Here is a 13,578-nt window from a genome sequence, read left to right on the forward strand (position 1 = left end):
AACGTTCCTCCTCTCCATCTTACTAAATGGACAACACCATATTACTCACAATCACAGTTACCTAGTACTTACACATTTTTACTTTCATGTGAAATTTGACTTTTATGTCAAAACAAATGAGGTTTGGTGAATGTGCCCAAGAGCCAGAACCTGACACCAAGCAGGTGGCTGCTCACTGCACACTTTCCTCTGCTTTCTAGCCACATGGAGAGCCCCAGCATCTGCAAAAGATGGAGCTGAGCGGAAGAAAAGACACGAGGAGCCGGGCGCCAGTGGCTCACACCTGTCATCCTAGCTATTCAGGAGACTAAGATCTAAGGATCACAGTTCAAAGCCAGCCCAGGCAGGAAAGTCCGTGAGACTCTTATCTCCAATAAACTAGAAAACCAGAAGTGGCACTGTGGCTCACGTGGTAGAGCACTTGCCTTGACCTAAAGAGCGCAGGGACAGCGCCTAAGCCCAGAGTTCAAGCCCCACAAAAAAAAAAAAAAAGACACGAGGGCTCCCCTACAAGAAATTCTGACCCTGCTGCTGGGAAGGTGGCTCAGTGGTAGAGTGCTTGCCTTGCATGCATGAGGCCCTGGGTTCGATTCCTCAGCACCACATAAGCAAAAAAGAAAAAAGCCGGAAGTGGCACAGTGGCTCAAGTGGTAGAGCGCTAGCCTTGAGCTGAAGAGCTGAGGGACAGCGCCCAGGCCCAGAGTTCAGGCCCCACAACTAGACCAAAAAAAAAAAAAAATTCTGACCCTAACAGGCATGGTTGGTAAGCACTTAGGGTCCCAGCTACTCAGGAAGTAGAAGAAAGGAGGTAGAATCCAAGGCCAGTCTGGACCAAGCTAGCAAGATAGCAAGAGTGTATCTCAAAAACAAAAATGGAAACAAAAGGGCTGGGAGCCTGGTTCATGCAGCAAAGCACTTGTCATGCACAAGGCCTAGATTTGATCCTCAGTGAAAGGGGAGGGGAGGAGAAGGGAAGGGGAGGAAAGGGAGGGAAGGGAAGGGGGTAGGTTAACTGTTCCTAGAGCAGACAGGAACACTAAGTGTACCTGCCATAGAAAAGTCAGCACCTGGGCAAAGAGGAGAAGTCTGCGAAGCCCACAGGACTAGAAACCACTTAAGTGACACATTTCATCCATGTCATTCAAAAGCTTCTTCCCATGATATCGATCATGATGATACTCAACTGACATGATGAACTGTAACCCCTTTTTACAACTAGTTGGAGATAATAAAATTAAAACTAAAAAACAAAACAAAAAAACCCAAGCTGCGCACCTGTGGCTCATATCTATAATCCTAGCTACTCAGGAGGCTGAGGATCACAGTTCAAAGCCAGCTCAGACAGGAAAGTCCATGAGATACGTGTCTCCAACTAACCACCCCAAAACTGGAAGTAAAGCTGTGGCTCAAAGTGGTAGAGCGCTAGCCTTGAGCAAAACCAGCTCAGGAACAGCGCCCACACCCTGAGTTCAAGCCCTGTGATCAACCAAAATACAACAAGAACCACAAAAAACCCAACTTTCAAACCTGCTCAAGACAAAGTACAAGGAAGAAGGAAGCAGGCCCAGAGCCCAAGCTTGGGCGTGGCCTCCCCCTACTCTCCTCTGCCACAAGGCCATGGTCAGGAGACCAGGGGCAATCTTTGAGTCCTTTCTGGTCCCAAGTCCAGTTTAAGTTCCTTGAACCTCAAGATCCGAACAGTGTGTCAGTCTTCAGAGAAATAAAGCCTAAAAGGAAACCTGTACTTCCCCTTGCAGCTCACGCTAGAAACAAACTGCGAAGGCAGAGTTCACCTGTCCTTGTGCCATTCACCTGCCTGTCTACCAGATGCCACTGGGGCAAATAAACCAGAAGCTATTGTCCCAGCATCCTGCCAGCACCATGGGGGGGGGGAAGGGCGGCGCGGGGGGGGGGGGGGGGCGGCGCGGGGGGGGGGGGGGCGGGGGAGGGGGGGATTTACACAAACAAGACTTGTGTTTCTGGGATTTGGAAGCTGACCCAAAGCAGGTGGCCTGCCTCCAAGTCACATGCTTTCCAAACACAGACTATGCCTGAATCCCAAGCGAAGCAGGTATCCAGGCCCCTCTGACTCAGTCTCTCCCCACCTGGCACCACCACCCTTGCTTGCCCCTCCACATTCAGCTCTACTGGACCACTGCGTGGTGCTCTTCCCAAGGGCGCCCCTGGGGGGCCTGGGCTGCAGGAGTATGGGCACAGAAGCCACGCTGCAAGAACTCTCTCAGCTCCTCCTCTCTGAAAAGCCCTCCCAGCTCGCTCAGGGAGAAGCAGGCTCCAACTTCCTGGGCTCCTGTGGGCCCAGCCCACCTAAAACATCTGGATTTTACAACTTTCTCCTGTCTCCCTCCCCACTGGACTGCAGGCCTTAGGCAGGCACTCTACCATTTCTGGATACCACTGCCTGGCCAAAAGAATAAGAGTGTTTAAAACTACGTGCTGAATAATTACTGCCTACAACTAAGTTCTTAAAATGGGCAGAAGTCAAGCACAGGCCCAGCCAACCCAAGCTGCTGAGCTGGGTCAGGGGCCAAGAAGAAGCTGAGCACCAGAAGCTCTGGCAAGGAAGAAACCTTTACCACTGAGTTCCTGGAGACATGTCTGTGCAGACAGAAGACACCAGGTACCCCATGAGAAGTCCCAGACCTGGTGGTGAAGACCACTGTCCACACCAGGTCAGAAAGTGATAGGAAATTTCTCTTTCTTTGCTTACAACGCCCACGTCACGGACCTCAAGTTCCCCATAGCAGTGCCCACAGCCCAGGCTGCCTCAGGTCAGCCCAGGAGGAAGGAGCAACCCCACGGCCTGCTGCCAGGGGAGACACAAAACACAGCGCAAATGATGGCCAGTCATCACTTTCCGGACAAAAGAGAACCACACAAGATGTGAAGCGAGGATAAGAGGAAGACCGTCTGAGTGATTTCCCTGCCCGGGCCGGAGCTGTGCAGGAAGCGGAGAGGAAAGCTGCCAAGGACTGAGACAGCCAACTGTCGTTCCCCAGAGCTGCCGTCAGTGTCAGACAAGTCAGAGGGGACAGCGGCTCTGCTAGTGACTCTGGTAGACTGAGGGAAGCCACTCCATCCAGAAGCCACCGCTTCATTTCCAACTCCTTCAATAGCACCTGGCCAACAGAAGTCTCCATCAGTAAATGAGACAGTTTATGAAACCCAAGCACTGGTGGCTTCAGGGGGAAGTCAGGCACCTTCCAGCACCCTCTTCCTGTAGACTGAAATAGTACAAGAGGCCCTTCCTGCTCCCTTCTCTCTGGCTCCCGAGGAGCGCCTCTTGGCACCCTATCAGCAAGGGGAAGTCACCGCTTCCTCCAACCCCCGATGGACAGCACACTGCCCTGGCTGTACTCCTCCCCTCAGCCCGGCAGTGCCCTTTCCAGCTCCTTATTGAAGGTCAAGGCATGAGGGCACATCTCACAGGCCAGACCTGGGATGCCCGCCATACCTGAACATCATCATCAAACTAACTTCATGTGGACCAGGCACCATGTGCCATTCTGTTTAAAGGTTCTCAACAATGATATGCTCTAGGTACTGTCCCAGTGCACACAGGAGGAAACAGAGGTGTGCAGCCTGCAGAAGGAGAGCTGGGCTGGACCCCAATCCTGTGACTCAAAGGCCGTGCTTTGCTGATGACAAAGGCCAGTCACACCAGGACCCTCCTACAATTCTCATACAGAACATCAGGCTGTATTCTCCACCTTTTGTTGGTGGTGGTGGTGGTTGTGGGGCCTGAATTCTGGGCCTGGGCACTGTCCCTCAGCTCTTCAGCTCAAGGCTAGTGCTCTACCACTTGAGCCACAGCACCACTTCTGGCTTTTTCTGCTTATGTGGTGCTGAGGAATCGAACCCAGGGCCTCATGTATGCAAGGCAAGCGCTCTACCACTGAGCCACCTTCCCAGCCCCTGTACTCTCCATCTTACACTTCATGAAGAATATTCTTCCTGCCCAGGTCTCCTGGACGGGCCCCACCTGAATCTTCTGTCTCCAGCGAGGCCTCAAGGTCCCCCATGTTTCCACAAGGCTGCACTTGCAGCACAAGGTAGGTCAGGGGAACCCATCACACCATGGAACCAAGGAAGGCCAGGGACGAGCACCCCACCCCCACCCCGTCCCCACCCCATGGAGCCCCGCTTCCTCTTCAGAGGCTCTACAGGCACCAATGGGCCTTTTTCCTTAACTCCAGTCCTGGTGGAGGCAGGAAAGGCAATCAGCTACTCCGGCCTGCCAGGCACTGAATTTGGTGTTTCCATCCATAATCTGGTTAACACCCCACCACCCGAATTGCTTGGAGTCACCATCCCAGGGCACATGCCACCCTGAGGGCCAGTACAAGCAAGCAAGTGCAGCCATCCTGCCTAGCATGACGGGTCATACCCTTTGCACTACCACACATTGCCTAGAATGGGCTAGTTTGCATTATACAGGGAGGAAAGATCAACTGTAAAAGTACTTTGGGGGGGGGGGGGGGCGCGCGCGCATGCACACTGGTCCTAGTGCTTGAACTCAGGGCCTAGGTGCTGTCCTTGAACATTTTTGCTCAAGAATAGCACTACCACTGAAGTCACAGCTCAACTTCCAGCTTTTTGGTGCTTCACTGGACATAACAGTCTCACGGACTTTCCTGCCAGGGCTGGCTTTGAACCTCACTCCTCAGATCTCAACCTCCTGAATAGCGAAGATTATAAACGTGAGCCACTAGTGCCAGGCAAGTCATTTTTTTAAATGGATTGGTCTTTAGGGTAAGAATTGTCACAGCCAGCCCCCAGGCAGAAACATGAGACTCTCAAAACCTAAGCAAAGCAAAAAGACCTAAGGACTGTGGTTCAAGTGAGTGAATGCCTGCAGGCACTAGAGGCCCGGAATTCAAACTCCAGTACTGAAAAAAGTAAATTTTAAAAATAAAATAGGAAAAATAGCTCAGGCTCTAGAAGTAGACTTTCTGGATTCAAATCCAGGCTAATCCAGGAACCGGTTGTGTAATCTTGAGTTCCTTTCTTAACTTCCCTGTGCCTCTGTTTCCTTGAAGTAAGATGGGGACACCTTACTGACAAGAATTAAGGAAAGAAATGCACACAGATCCTCAGCACGAGCTAAGCCTTGGAGATGCTGGCTGGTGTTATTCTTCTGGGCAAGAGAGGACTAGCCACTTCAGCCCCACAATTTTAGCAACACGTTTGCATAAGCAGGCCCAGAAACAGCCACTGTGTGTGTACGCAGGCTGGAGGTATAGCTTCCTCCTGCCACTAACAGCTCTCCCGACCTCAGCCAAGCTAATCCAGCCCTGAAGGCTTTCCAGTCCCACAGTCAAGCATAAGCCGGGCCCAAGAACTTTCTAACCCAGCCCTGAATTACACAGTTGCCTTTGAAATTCTCTCCTGTAGACCGCGTATTAATAATGTCTACGTGTGCCTGTGTCAAGGTTGGAACACGAAGGTCAGTAGCTCTGAGCCGTGAGCCACGCGAGCCACAACCGTCACTTTTAAAGAGCGGAGTGTGCGTGGCTGGGGGTCGGCGGAGGTGGGGGGTGAGGTGGGCTGGGCCGAGCCCGCAGCGCCACCGGCGGACCACGGGCCTCTTCCCCCGGGGCCTCGACCCCCAGGCCGGCACCTCCCCGGCGGCGACCCCGGCTTCCCACAGCCGTGCTGGGCGGGCGGGGAGCGGAGGGCCGGACCGGGTCCCCCCGGGTCCCACCGCGCCCGCGCGACGCCCGAGCGGGGCCGAGGCGGCCCAGGTTTGGGGGCGCACTGACCCCCCACGGCAAAGCTTCGGGTTCGCCCTGACGACGCACAGGGCTTCCCGGCCGGGCTCCCGTGCGTCCCGTCCGGGGTCGGCGGGGGCCCCCGCCTCGGGCCCACCGGCACCTCCGCGGCCGGACACGGAGATCCACGGACGGGGCGCCCCGCCGGCTCCGCCCGGGCGCGCACGCTCTCCCTTGGCGGGCGCTCCGAGACCCGCGTCCGAGGGAGAAACTTTTTGCCGAGTTCCGGCCATGGCGCGAGGGACGGGGGAGCGCGGCCGGGCCGGCCCCGCGCCCCCTCCCCCGCCTGAGGCGCGCCCCTCGCGGCCCGGCCTTCCCGAAGCCCCCAGTACCCCGTCAGCGCGGCTCACACGCCATCCCGGGCCCGCGCCCCAGCCGAGCGGGACCCGCAGCCGGCTGGGCCCGCGCCGCCGCAGCGCGTCCGTGGCAGGTGCGCGCCAGCCGCCGCGCGGCCACGCCCCTCCCGGCCACGCCCTCGCATGGCCACGCCCCCGCTCCTGGGCACGCCCCCTCGGCTGAGCCCGCTCTTCCGCCCGGCCCGTCACCCCCCGCCGCGCCGCCGCTGCGCTCGGAGCTCGGCGTCGCTCGCCCGCTCGCCCCTCTTCCGGCCGCTAGATGCCCGCCCGGCTTCAGTGCAGCGTCTCAGGCCCTTTGCTGTCCCGGGTCCGAGCGGAGCTGCGCGGAAAAGCCTTGAGAGGGTTCGGGTACCCGCAGAGCCGGCGCAGGAGCGCGACAGGGGCTCCCTCACCTGGTCGGCTCCACCCGCGGCCATCTTGGAAGTGGGAAGCGGCTGGGCGGGGGAAGGGGCACGAGCGGGCTGGACCAGGCGTGGGGAGCCGAGCGGCGGAGCGCATCGATGGGGCGCCCCTGCCCGCAGGTGCGGGAGGGACGCGCGCCGTGCCGGACAAAGGGAGGAGGCCGCGCGAGCGCGCGCCGGGGTGGGCGGCCTCCGCGGCCCCGGGCGCGGCTTTGACCTCTTGGTCCGCAGAGGGGGCTTCTCGGCTTCCTCCGTGGTGCGCTCACCTGGGGCCTGGCGCCATCTCCACTCCCTGAAGGCTTCTCATCAGCGCTCCGCGCCCGTGGAGGTGAGGTCGGGCTTCACGAGTGTTCTGGAAGCTGGGTAAGGTGCAGAACGGCCTGCCATCTGTGTGTGTTATTTCTATCTAACGGGGGGGGGGGGGGGGGGCGGGAAGGCTGTGATCGAATCCGTTTCACAGAGCAGAGCATGAATTCAGATAGAATTCCCCGCCAGATGCCTGCTTCTTGGCGATGCTGCTTGGCCCCCCCGTAGGAGAAGTAATTGATCCTCTAGAAGGTGAGCTCTGTGAACCAGACCCAGCAAGCTCATCACATGTATTCCTCCTGGGCCAGTTGCATATGTGTCAGATTGCTGTGGCCCCACCAAGAAGACCTGGGTTTAGACCAGGAATCACCAAAGGGGAAACCCAAGAGCCCACTATAGCTGAGCCGACCCCAGGACTCGAGTGGACCAGTCAGAGTCAGGAAGAGCATCATGTCAGCCCAACACCTGGAGACACGCAGTGAATTCGTTTTGTGTGGGGTAGGGTCATTGGGGGTGGCTCACAAAACCCCTAACTTGTCTCTTCCCCAGCTCACTGCTGTAAAATTGCTTAGCACCTATTAGTGATAGTAGGAAGGATTCTAAAAAATAATAATAACCACCTCTTGGTGGAATACAAGAAAGCAGAGTATTGGTGTCTAATAGAAGCTTTATAAAAGCCTAAACCTGGTGATTTTAAGCAAAAACAATACCAGGTCTTGTCCCTGCTCCTCCACACTAACAGGAGGGCAGATCCTTGCCCAGTGCTGGCTCAGGTAGAACTGGGCACATGAGATTAGTAGGATGGCTTTCACAGCATTTCTTGGGACTCCCTAACTACTTCCCAGCCTGATTGAGAGTCTGGAGGGTTTACAACAATCAGGAGCCATGGTCCAATGTCCAGAACCAAAAGGCTTGTGGTGCAAAGCTTTGCGTTTGGCGCCCCCTATCGGCCTTTCCACTCACTCGCCAGCGTTTTGCTGGAGAAAGACCCCCCCCCCCCCCAAGAGCCCAGCATCCCCTCCCCTGCCCATGGGTTTGACCTATGTCTTACCTTATTCTCCTCAGCACCCAGAACTATTCTAGGTAAAGGCACACAGCAATCTGAGCCTAGCAAAATTAAAAGCAACAAACAGGATTGAGATGTGTGGCTATCTGTGTCACCTCACTTCACCTCTCAGAACCTAGCACTCCTTGGTCCCTGGAATTGAGAGAACACTGTCAAGGTGTCAGCTGGGCCTGGGGCCCCAGCCTGGCCGGCTCCTGCAGGCTCTACCGGTTCCCAGGACGCCAACCCCAATGGTTCCTGGGATGACTGTAAAGCCCTTGCTTGATACAGACAGGAAGTCCATCAGACCCTTACGTCACTGGCCAATGCCTCAGGCATCCAGAAAGCCTCTCTACCCGCCTCCCCCTGCACCTCTATCTCCATAAGACAGACAGCCTTTCCTCCTACCCTGTCACCAGGATCCAACAGGGAAATGCAAAAAAAAACCCAAAACTGTCCACCTAGCTTTGCCAGTGTCTAGCATGCCTGGAAAGCTCTTGGCCACAGCACCACCCACTCCCAGCAGTGATAAGGGGAACACTGTGAGAAGCCAGGCCCAAGCCAGAAAACAAAGCTAAAAGGCCTGGAGTGTGCTCAAGTGGTTAAGCACCTGCCTAACAAGCTCGAGGTCCTGAGTTCAATCCCCAGTACAGAAGGAGAAGAAGGAAGAGAAGGAGGGGAAAAAAGTATAGGGGTAAAAGAGGAAGTACCCAGTGCACCCCAGCATCTTCACCTGTACGTTTTGTAACTTTAAATGTCCCCACAAACAAGGAGGATGGGCCCACAAACATAAGCACAGTGCCCAAGGCCATGGGAGGGTGATCTTCACCCTTCCCCCCAAAACCTGACCGAAGCAACACAAGACCTGCACCCCCTTGAGAGGCTGGCATCACCACAGACAACCACGCTCGATTGGGCTGAGGACCACCGGGTTGTGCCCCACTCTCCGGCTGCTCTGGGAACTCAGCACCCAGATTCTGGGAGGCTTAACTCAGGAGGGACTGGCTCCCAACCCAGGAATGCCCATCTCCAGAGCCTGGGGTAGAGGGCAGGAGGAGGCATGGGCACAGATTCCCTCTGGTCACACTGATGCGTCAGAGAAAGAAGAGGCCAGGCTCAGGCTCTGAGGACACGCACAGAGGGCTTTGTGTCACAGCTCACCAAAGGAATCTCCAGAGCAGCATTGCTTTGTTTTTTGTCGGTCATGGGTCTTGAACTCTGGGCCTGGGCGCTGTCCCTCAGCTCTGTAGCTCACGGCTAGTCTCTACCACTTGAGCTACAGTGCCACTTCTGGTTTTCTGGTGGCTCATTGGAGATAAAGAGTCTCACGGACTTTCCTGCCCAGGCTGGCTTTGAATTGCGATCCTCAGATCTCAGCCTCCTGAGTAGCTAAAATTACAGGCGTGAGCACCAGTGCCCATCAGTAACGGCATCCTCCAGCAGTCTGCTGTTGCTGCCACCCAAGAGCAAAGCCTGACTTAGACACGGCATGAGTCAGGTCCACAGGGAGCCTGTGTAGGGGTGAAGGGGGAGAGTGGCAGCGCCACTTCCCCTCTGCTGCCCCATTTCAGGGTCCATCCCTGGTCTCTACCCTAAGGGTCCCTCAGCACTTCCCACGTGTTAGGTCAGGCACTGTGCTGGGCACCAGGATGCCAGGTGAGCACAAGGAGTCACTAAATCTCTACCCTAAATCTCTCAGAACCTCCAGGGAAGCAGGGCACTGGTGGCTCACACTGGTAATCCAAGCTGCTCCATTGCCAGTGAGCCAGCAGAAAGGCAGGCTGGAGGCATTGTTCTGTGGTGGAGCACCAGCCATGAGCAGCCAAGACCTCGAGTTTGGCTCTGGTACCAGCCTCTCCCTTGGATCTCATCCCACCAGTCCTGGCCACTCTGCCCACGGGGCAGTGGGTGGGGAACGGGGAGGCTTTCTAGGGTGGTTTTGAGAAGAGTTTTGCTATGTGGTGGTGCAGGATGGCCTCGAATTTTTGGTCCTCCTGCCTCAGCCTCTGGTGGTACACGTGGCGAGAGGGCAGAGAAGGCAACAGCTCCACGCTGTCTCTACCCATGGGATCCCTGCCTCCACGCCACTGTCCTCCACTCTCCCTCCCTACCACTGAGTGCCCAGAAGGAGGCAGACAGCATGGGCGGCTTCGCGCGCTGCCCGGCACACCCATCCTCTCTGGGCTGTCCCAGGTGGACACGGAGCTCGAGGAGGCGAGTCTCGGGTGGAGAGCAGCCACCAGGCCACGGCCCGCCTTAGTAGGCAGGAGGAAGGCAAGGTAGGCTGATCGGCCTGGAGAAGTGAGGCCCAGGGCAAGAGGAGGCCAGAGCCCGGGCAGAACCCCCTCTGCTCTTCCACCCAGCCTGGGGCCTCAGCAGCCTCTCCCCAGGAGCCTGTGCCTCTCCCCCTCCACACACCCCCCCCCCCCCGTACGTGAGAGCGGGAAGCTCTTCAGTGTCGGAGGCAGGCTGCTGAGCATTTGTTCATGCACAGGTGATGGAAAGCAAGGAAGCATCTGGGATGTCCAGGGAGGGCGCGCTGAGCCACCGGCCTTCCTAGGGAGGCTTGAGAACTCTTCCTGGCACGAGGCACTGCGGGAGCCTGAACATGCATAGAACAGGTGGCTGCATAGAGCAGACCTGGGGAACGGAGTCAACCATGAGGAATGTCCCCAGAAAATTTCCCTTCAGTGCAGGCACTCAGCACTGCTGTAAGGCCCTGGCGTTACTGTCCGAGTCCCTGCAGCAGTCTTCACATATCTCATCATCAGTGGAACATGGTGGCAGGGAGGCTGGGCTTGGAGGGCGTCACGACAGGCCGTGTGCACGGCTCACTGTGTGTCCGGAGCCCCTACCCTGGGCACACAGACTGCAGGTGCTGTGGAGGTCACTGAATGTTCCCATAAACTACAGGAGCTACATCCGTGACAAACAGCACCGCAACAGACACACCCAGTGTCAGCTGCAACATGAAGGCTTAGGAAAAGAGAAGAGGCCTCAGGAAATAACCTGTGCAAAGGTCCTGTGGATTAGCCCTTTCAGATCGGCCTAACCAAGTACCACAGACTGGCAGCTTATAAATAACAGAAATTTACTTCCCACAGTTCCGCAGGCTGACTTGCCTCCAGGTTTACAATGTGTTCTTAGGGGCTGAAGGGCTGAGGGTCCTTTGATAAGGGCACCAATCTGATCTAATCTATCAGATAGATGACTTCATCACCTAATCATTTCCAGGCAAATTACCGTGGGGCTGGTTTTAACATAGGAAGTGTGTGGGGGAGAGCACAGGCTGAAAGCTGGCAGAATGAAAATGGAGTCTCTGTGAACTGATGAAAACTGGGAAGGGATGGCTCACGGGGTGCCCGGTAGCAGGGTCACAAGGGTGACCACAGCCTCAGCCACGTCTGCAAGGAGCCTGCCCGCATCTGTCCAACCTGGGACCTCCCTACTTATTGATCCTGTGGCCAAGGATGTTTGCATAATAGGCAGGAAAACCAGCAAAAAAAAAAAGCTGGATTAGAGACGCGGCTCATATGGTAGAGCATCAGCCATGAGCAAGAAAGCTGAACAAGAGCACAAGGCTCAGAGTTCAAGCCCCAGTGCAGGCCCAAGCATACACAAAAGGAAAGGAAGTGTTGGTGGGCAGGCTTGCAGTGGCTCTGCCTCCAAGAGGTAGCAGGCCTACAGAAAACTCGGGAGGTCAGTCCTGTGTCCGGGCCCTTCCCCAGGCTGAGTCCGGCACTGGTGGCGACAGTGGTGGCTTCTCTGCCTTTCAGAGTGAGCTCCCCCACTGACCCTGACTTCCGTTTGTAACCGCTTGTGGGTAATATGTGTGATAGAAGATACCAAAACCATGTGAAACAAGACGGTATGGGGATCCTGAGAGACTCATCACTGCCAGTCTCCCCTGTATTCTCCCATTTTCCTAGATTCTCCCAATGTAGATTCTAGTTCATACAAAAACACTTCAGTTTCTGCAGTAGTTCAGCTTTTTAAAAGCATAATGATAATATCGTTGGCATATCTAATAAAATAAGCAATTTCTCAAATATCTTCTATTACCCTATTTTGTATGTGTGTATTACTTCACTGGGAATAAAACCCAGGACCACTGAGCCACAAACATAGCCCTCTTTACAAATTTATTTTTATTTGGCAGTTTGATTTCAGGGCCTTACACTTGCCAGGCAGCTGCTCTACCATTAAGCCACTCTACCAACCCATTCTGCTTTGGTTATGTTCCTAATAAGATAGCACAGTTTTGCTCTGGGTTGGCCTCCCACCACAGTCTCTGCCAATGGCGGCCTTCCAAGTAGCTGACACCACAAGTCACCAAACCTGATTTATGTGTTAGATAGCTCCCTTCCCTGGCTAGCCTAGAACTGCAATCCACCCAATTTCTGCTTCCCAAGTAGCTGGGGTCATAGGTACGCACCTATGAACTACGTATTTTGGTTTTGGTGGTACTGGAGACTGAATTCAGGGCTTCGTGCTTGCTAGGCAGCTGCTCTACCACTTGAGCCATACCTCTAGCCCCCTTTTTTGCCTTGGTAATTTTATTTATTTTGTCGGTTGTGGGGCCTGAACTCTGGGCCTGGGCGCTGTCCCTCAGCTCTTCAGCTCAAGGCTAGTGCTCTACCACTTGAGCCACAGCGCCACTTCTGGCTTTTTTCTGCTTATGTGGTGCTGAGGAATCAAACCCAGGGCCTCATGCGTGCAAGGCAAGCGCTCTACCACTGAGCCACCTTCCCAGCCCACCTTGGTTATTTTTTAGGTAGAGTTTTACTTTATGACTGGGCAAGCCTGGGCTGGAATCCTCCTACTTCTGTCACTGGGGGTTACAGGCATGCAACATCTAGCCCAACAGTTGGTTGGGATGGAGTCTCGTGAACTTCTGACCTCCGACTACAACCCGATCTCTACCTCCTATCTAGTGAGGATTGCAGGCTTGAGTCACTATATCCAGCCAGCTTTTATTTTTGAGTCAGGGTCTAAGGTGCTCCTCATGCTTCTGCCTCTTGAGTGCTGGGACTACAGGTATGTATGACTGCACTCTCAGTTAAAGGCTCTCAGCTGCTCTTGGATTTTTTTATTTTGTTCAGCTGTGGTTCCACGGGCCACCCGCTGAGGCTAGTTTACATTGGGGTTGCAGCGTAGAGCACTGTATTAATTTTCAATTAACCAGTTTTCAATGTGATAGCAGCATGCTTCAATTCCTCTCACATGGTTGACCAAGGGCTTCACAACTGAGAAAGCCCAATCAGCACTGTCTGGGAGGTGGGTGGGTCATCTCCATGTTCTCTACAGGAGACTGGCCTGAGAAAGGCTCCTGGGCACAGTGATCATGAGTGACCTGTCTTACCACTTATCCACGCTCCATCTAGATCTCTGTGACAGCCTTCTTCGAAATACTGCACAAGTTCTAGCACATTCTTATTTTTAATTTTGGTCGGTTGTGGGGCTTGAACTCTGGGCCTGGGTGCTGTCCCTGAGTGCTTCAGCTCAAGGCCAGCACTCTACCACTTGAGCCACAGCACTTCTGGTTTTCTGGTGGTTCATTGGAGATAAGGAGTCTCCCAGACTTTCCTGGCCCAGCTGGCTTTGAACTGTGATCCTCAGATCTCAGCCTCCTGGGTAGCTAGGATGGCAGGTGTGAGCAACTGGCACCGTCTCTAGCAGTC

Source organism: Dipodomys spectabilis, unplaced genomic scaffold (assembly GCF_019054845.1).
Source record: "Dipodomys spectabilis isolate Male_0828 unplaced genomic scaffold, ASM1905484v1 ptg000532l, whole genome shotgun sequence".
NCBI lineage: Eukaryota > Metazoa > Chordata > Mammalia > Rodentia > Heteromyidae > Dipodomys > Dipodomys spectabilis.